This window comes from Adiantum capillus-veneris, chromosome 18, assembly GCF_014529385.1.
Source record: "Adiantum capillus-veneris isolate H3 chromosome 18, ASM1452938v2, whole genome shotgun sequence".
Lineage (NCBI taxonomy): Eukaryota > Viridiplantae > Streptophyta > Polypodiopsida > Polypodiales > Pteridaceae > Adiantum > Adiantum capillus-veneris.
Genome location: NC_140948.1, coordinates 20,070,613 through 20,077,628, shown reverse-complemented (window position 1 = coordinate 20,077,628; position 7,016 = coordinate 20,070,613).

The following is a 7,016-nucleotide window of genomic DNA, read 5'->3' as shown; positions in this document are numbered from 1 at the left end:
CTTTTTTTTCTCTTTTTTGTTTTTGTTTTAGAGTTTTTTTGTTTTTTTGTTTTGAGGTTTAGAGAGAAGGGAATGGATTAGGACATAATCAGAGTTGTCTGTTTTTTTGTTGTGGGCTTTAGAGAGAGGTTAAATTGTTTAGAATGTAATGAGAGCATAATTAGGGTTTTCTATTTTGGGCTTTCGACAGAGGTTCAATTGCTTAGAATGTAAGTAGAGCATAATTAAAATGTAATTACAACATAATAAGAACCTAATTAGAGAAAAATAGGCTATAAATGTCACCTATGAGCAACCCTAAATTGGGTTCTTGAATGGCCGAGCTTGGTGAAGCTCGGTGTAGCACAAAAAATCAAGAAAAAATATGGGACAATCGAGAGATTTCTGCAGCAAATAGTGGACACAAGGACACTGATCATGTGTAGCCAATGAAGGGGTGCAAGGGCGATTGATTACTACAACAAAAGGTGAAGTAAGAAGAAGAAGGGGCAACGACGGTGGTGGAGATGTGTGTTGGAGGTGTTGGCGTTTTGAGGACACAGTTCTTTAGGTCTGTGCAAATTTTGATTTGGCATTGCAAGGACGACACTGGCAAGGAGATGGAAGCTCTGTGTGTCAAAAACGCAGTTTCAGAGAGTGAGAGAAAGAGAGAGAGAAGAGAGGGAGAGAGAGAAAAGTTTAGGTTAAGATTCAAAATTCGAATTTTGAATATAGGGTTTGTTCACACACTTTAGGGCCCCCTATATCCAAGTATTTTCTCCAAGCCCCTTGGCCCCGCTAGCAAAATTTGGGAGACAACGCACGTCACAAACTACTATTTTTTGTGTTTCATTGTGTTTAAAGGGTTGTAAAATGGATCTAGCAAATTTTTCGAAGGTATTTATTTTTTAACGCTATGAATTAAATGATACCCACGGTTTATTTTTGTATCTTGGGACCAAAACTCACATACTAAAAAGAAGTCCATATCTTGACAACGTCCATATCTCAATAACAACCATATCTTGACACTGGAAGTGGAACAACACTCATGAAACAAAGTTTGACCCCATAGCCAAAATTTTCATAATAAAAAAAACACTAAGAATAGCTAGAATTGATAAATTTTATCTCAAAAAATGTGCACTACTTTTTTGTCCAATACTAATCGTGGAGCTTGAAAATCCATTATAGCAAAGTTTTGGGGAGCCCTAATTTTTTTTAAAAAATTGATCTTTTGGATTTTGACCTGAAACTAATTAGAAGTGAATTAAGATGCGATCAGAATGTGATTAGGTGAGGATGACCACTAGATCTTAATTAGAAGTTAATTAAGATGTGATCAAAATGTAATTAGACAGTAACTAGAATGTAATTACCTGTGAGCTTGAGTGCCGATTGAGAACGGACAAGAGATGGAGAGAGATGAGGCTTGACGAAGCACGAGAGAAGAGAGAGAAGTATACGACAGAACATATACCTGCCACACAACACCTATTGCTATCACGCTATGGTCCTAAGGCCATAGGATGTGCATATACTTGCCACAAAACACCTGTAGCTAGCACCCTATGGCCCCATGTACATATACCCACCACACAACACCTATTGCTAGCATTCTATGGTCCCAAGGCCATAAGATGTGCATATACCTGCCAAAAAACACATGTAGCTAGCACCCTATGGCCCCATGTACATATACCCGTCACACAACACCAGCTGCTAGCACTCTATGGTCCCAAGGCCATAGGATGTTCATATATCCGCCACAAAACACCTGTAACTAGCACCCTATGGACCCATGTATATATACCCTCCACACAGTGCCTATTGCTAGCACCCTATGGTCCCAAGGCCATAGGATATGCATATACCCGCCACAAAACACCTGTAGCTAGCACCCTATGGCCCCATGTACATATACCCACCACACAACACCTATTGCTAGCACCCTATGGTCCCAAGGCCATAGGATGTGCATATGACCAACACAAAACACCTGTAGCTAGCATCCTATGGTCCGATGTACAAATACCCACCGCACAACACCTATTGCTAGCACCCTATGGTCCCAAGGCCATAGGATGTACATATACCCGCCACAAAACATGTGTAGCTAGCACCGTATGGCCCCATGTACATATACCCACCACACAACACCTATTGCTAGCACCCTCTAGTCCCAAGGCCATAGGATGTACATATACCCACCACAAAACACTTGTAGCTAGCACCCTATGTCCCCATGTACAAATACCTGCCACACAACACCTATTGCTAGCACCCTATGGTCCCAAGGCCATAGGATGTACATATACCGCCACAAAACACATGTAGCTAGCACCCTATGGCCCCAAGGCCATAGGATGTACACATACCCACTACAAAACACCTGTAGCGAGTACCCTATGGCTCCAAGGCCATGGGATGTACACATACCCACCACAAACCAACTGTAGCGATCACCCTATGTCTCGAAGGCCATAGGATATACACATACCACCACAACACGTATGTAGCTAGCGCCCTATGGCCCCAAGGCCATAGGAGACACATATCCCGGGGGATTCTCCATCGAAAACTTATTGCACCACGTAAGTGCAAGGAAGGGGTTTTTTTTACAAGTTACATAAGTGTATAAGTTAGGAGTGGACCACTAATAATTTTTCTCCCAAGCTTAAAAATAAGGGAGGGGGTATCCTATCTATTGGTTTGGGGGGGGGTTGAGAAAAGGGGAAAATGAGAGGAAGTTTTTGTGTTTCAAAATCATGGCTTCCCAAAAGAGTCTACCCTTGAACTTGTGAGTCAATAGCTACAAAGATACTAACACTACATTGTGTTAAATGCTTGTTTTGTGTATAGTTTATTTGTTGAGGGATGAAAGCTATAAAGAGTTTGTATAGATACAAATTTACACAAAAAAAATAGCACAACTTTATAACCATGTTTTTTGAGTAATTCAGATGGGGCAGAATTGGACGAGTAGCTAGAGGTCAAGCTAAACAAGTACATAGTTTGAAAGTCAAACTAAGAAACATTAAGGGTACATCTAGTTATCAACAGAAGTGGTTCCTTAGTACATTGCCAGTCACAATGCTACATGCTTTTTGACTAGTTTTACTCAGTTAGATCATGTGAGACCTAAATTCTACATGTAAGATAGGGGTATGATAATTTATTGCATTGATTGTCGTATAAGCGTCAAAAGGGGGGGTCATATTCCCTAATCTGAGTAGTATATAGGGGTTCTATCAAAGTTGTCCGCTTGCAGGTGGTGTCCTATTTCATATATAGAGTGAATCCCTTGGGGTAAATATACCCACCACAAAACACCTGTAGCAAGCACCCTATGGCCCCAAGGCCATAAGATGTACACATACTGCCACAACATATATGTATCTAGAACCCTATGGAACCAAGGCCTTAGGATGTACATTTATCCACCACAAAAAACCTGTAGAGAGTACCCTATGGCCTTGGGGCCATAGGATGTACATATACCCACCACAAAACACCTGTAGCGAGCACCCTATGGCCCGAAGGCCATAGGGTGTACACATACTCATTACAAATATCTACATGTGAAATCCTTTGGCCATAGGTTGTATGCATACTCATCACAAAACATCCGCATCTAGTACCCTAAGGCCATAAGTCCATAGGATATATACATACTCATCATCATGAAACACCAACATATAGCCTCCTATGGCCCTAGGGCCATAGGATGTATACAAATTAACCACAAAATACCTACATAGCATCTTGTGGCCCTAAGGCCATAGGATGTACCACGAAACACCTACATATAGTACCCTATGGCCCCAAGGCCATAGGATGTATATATGCTCATCATGAAAACCATACATGTGTACTCACCCCATGAGGTGACCTTGAGGAGTGAAGCACCTAGAAAATTCAACCTATGGCCCGTAGGCCATAAGATGTTCCTTTTTTATGATTCTTGGTCTTAACACTAGAATGGTAACCTAACAGGACATAAAAGGGTTTTGGGAAAAAATTCCAAAACCATAGTAGATCCACTTATTTTGAAAAATCCTTTCATGAGCTTATAGTTCAATAACTACTACATATGGAAAAAATGAGAAACTTGTAATTTTTCTCATCCCTTGGTCACTACAAGCCTCCAAAGTTGATGGACCAGTGCATTTTGTCCAAAACAACAATTTCTTTTGGTTGATTGCATATAAATAAGAGTGAAGATATTTGTAGGACATGAGATAAAATGCCTCGTTAACTTCAATGGGTTGGTGACCAAAACATATGGTTGCTTTTACCTCACTAATTTATTTTTGGGCAAAAAAAATAGGTACAAAAAAGGTTGCATTTTTGCCATTCTGCGGACCTATCATCAAAGTTTCTATAGTCACACTCAATACAGATACTATATACATGTTTTCTTAGTTCCCTTTGGGCCTTTGGATTCAAAAGGAGCCATGGAGCATGTCAAAAGGATAATGGATCTCTTACAATTGGAACCTTGGGGGCAATGATAAAGTGCTAAATACAGCAAACATGAAAAAACTGGGTTTAGCATTATGACCTCTAGAAACCCATAGAAACTACTCAATATCTAGCCAAGTTTGTAGTCTATGATTAGATATGGTTACTACCTACAAAATACACACAATTGGCCTAAGAAACTATCAATATTGAGAAAGTTATACTTGCTACTCTAAAATGTATCGTATTCTTCAGCAATCAAAAAACTCAACCATCATCATATACTATGCTATATAGCATATTAGGTCCCCCAAAACTCAAGGAAGATTAGATTTATGTTATACATTACTCTTACACAATCAAAATTGAATTTGGATATCAAGAAAGCCACCACAAAAATCATAAAAGTGCTAATTTTGGCCAAAAAACAGGATTATGCAATTCTTGTAAATTGGTCATAACTTTCAATTTTAACACTTAGCTCTCCTTACAAGCATCAAAACATGTTGAGAACTATGAAGGCCTAACCTCTAGCCATCTAAACCTCACAAACATGAAGTTTAGAGTGGTATAGTTGCCAAAAATTGAAAAAAAACCAAAAACAGGACACGTTTTTTCACACAGTTTAGGTTCAAAAATGTTGTGCAAGAGTAAGGTTAATGGTGAGATCGATAATCCAAAAAAAATGCTAAGTTTTTTTCAGCTCATAAGGCAACTTTGTGGATATATAGCACCTAGACATTCATTTTCATACTCTTCAAATAATTCAAGCAAAATGGTCACTTAACAAGACACAAAAGTGTCCAAGGACATAAAAGTGTCATGTTACCATTCTAGTGTTAAAGGTATCCTTTCACGCACTGACATAGACCTATTTGGATACGTGGAGCTCTTCTTACAACTAGATGTAGAACCCTTTGCGCCTAGGGCCATAGAATGCACACGAGTTTCTTTGAGTTTCTTCTTCATCAGTGACATAAACAACGTTAAATTACATGTAAATTTCTAGATACTTGTGCTTGTTTATTTAACAAATATTTGTGTGAATCATCTTGCAGGTATGGTTTTCCAAAATGGTGATAGAGTGTGCATGTTTGTAGCCACAAAAAAGGTTGCCATTGGGAGTGTATGTGAAGTAGACCCAAATGCATATTGTTCTGGCATGCTTACTGGGGAAGGCAATGTATCAATGTCAACTGATTTATGTTTCGAAAAAAAATCACTCATTCCATTTCCAACAATGGATGTATTGACAGTGGGAGATTTTTTTCACAGTATTGTGAAATGGAGTATAGGGTTGTTGCAAAATATGAATGAGATGCAGTACCAAGGGGTTCCTATGCATGATGCTGACAAACCAATGGGAGCATTGGAGGCACACTATGATGGGATGAGCTACAGGAAGTTTGGAAGGATAAGAAGGTTCAACTATGGGATGAAAAAAAAACAAATGTAGTAGCCAAATAGGTTGGCCTATATGTCTAACCATTTGTCTGTATAAACTTGGTGAGCTAGGTGAAGATAACATCGGTATTGGTATTGAAAGATCATATGCTAGTGAGGTTACTATTTTTGTTGAATCTTATGTATGTAGCATGATTCTAGTATGTTGGCCTATCAATAGAGTGACAACTATGAATGGAAAAGAATTGTTGCGGTATGAGTATTTACATGTTACGGATGAGTTGCAAGATACATGCATTGAATCAGCTTGTTTGGTAGAGCCTATTTCAAAAAAGTGAAAGTATTGCTTTATAGACAGGAAGCCAAAAATATCTGTGAAACCTTCTAAGAAATCCAATCAAGCATCCTTACCACCTGTCCAACTCGTTTCAACCATAGATTGTTGCTCCAGACAGTGTTGTCAATATGCCAATCGAGATAAGGTCATGTCTATGTGCAATGAATTTGGGGACAGAGTTTGCAAAATAGAACCAACTATGTGTATGATACAATGTTGACTACTTGGTTTGAGAACAAAACAATTACAAAGAGCTCCTATGTATTTTCTTTTAATGGAAACGAGGTTTGTAGTAGAGCTTGGTACAAAATTCATGGCATTCCAAAAACTTCTTTTTATTGTTACCGTGAAAATTTTGAGAATGGGGTTCGACGCTCAGTGCATGGTAATGATGGTGTCATAAGAAAATGAAGGGACCATACAGAAATGGGAAGGAAATTGATATGCTCTTTTGTTGAGGAAAACTCAGAGAGAATGCCACATAAGAGTAGAACTATGGAGGATGGTACTGAGGAAACCTTGCTTGCAATATCGAACACGTACAAGCAAATAGACATTTTACATGATGTCAATAAAACGCTCGAGGGTATGAGTCTCAAGACAATGTCTAGCACTACATTCAATAGGGTTTGGAATATAGAGTTTGCTAATGTGACGTTGTCAAAAACAAGTGAGTTCTCCAAATGTGTTGTGTGTAGTTGGATAAAGTTTCGACTAGAGTCAACAAGGAATGATGAGTTGATTGCACGTTTGAAGGATGAACGTAGAATTCACACGATGCAACAACAAAGTTGTAGGAATGTGTACTACACATGACGTAAGTTCTCACAAT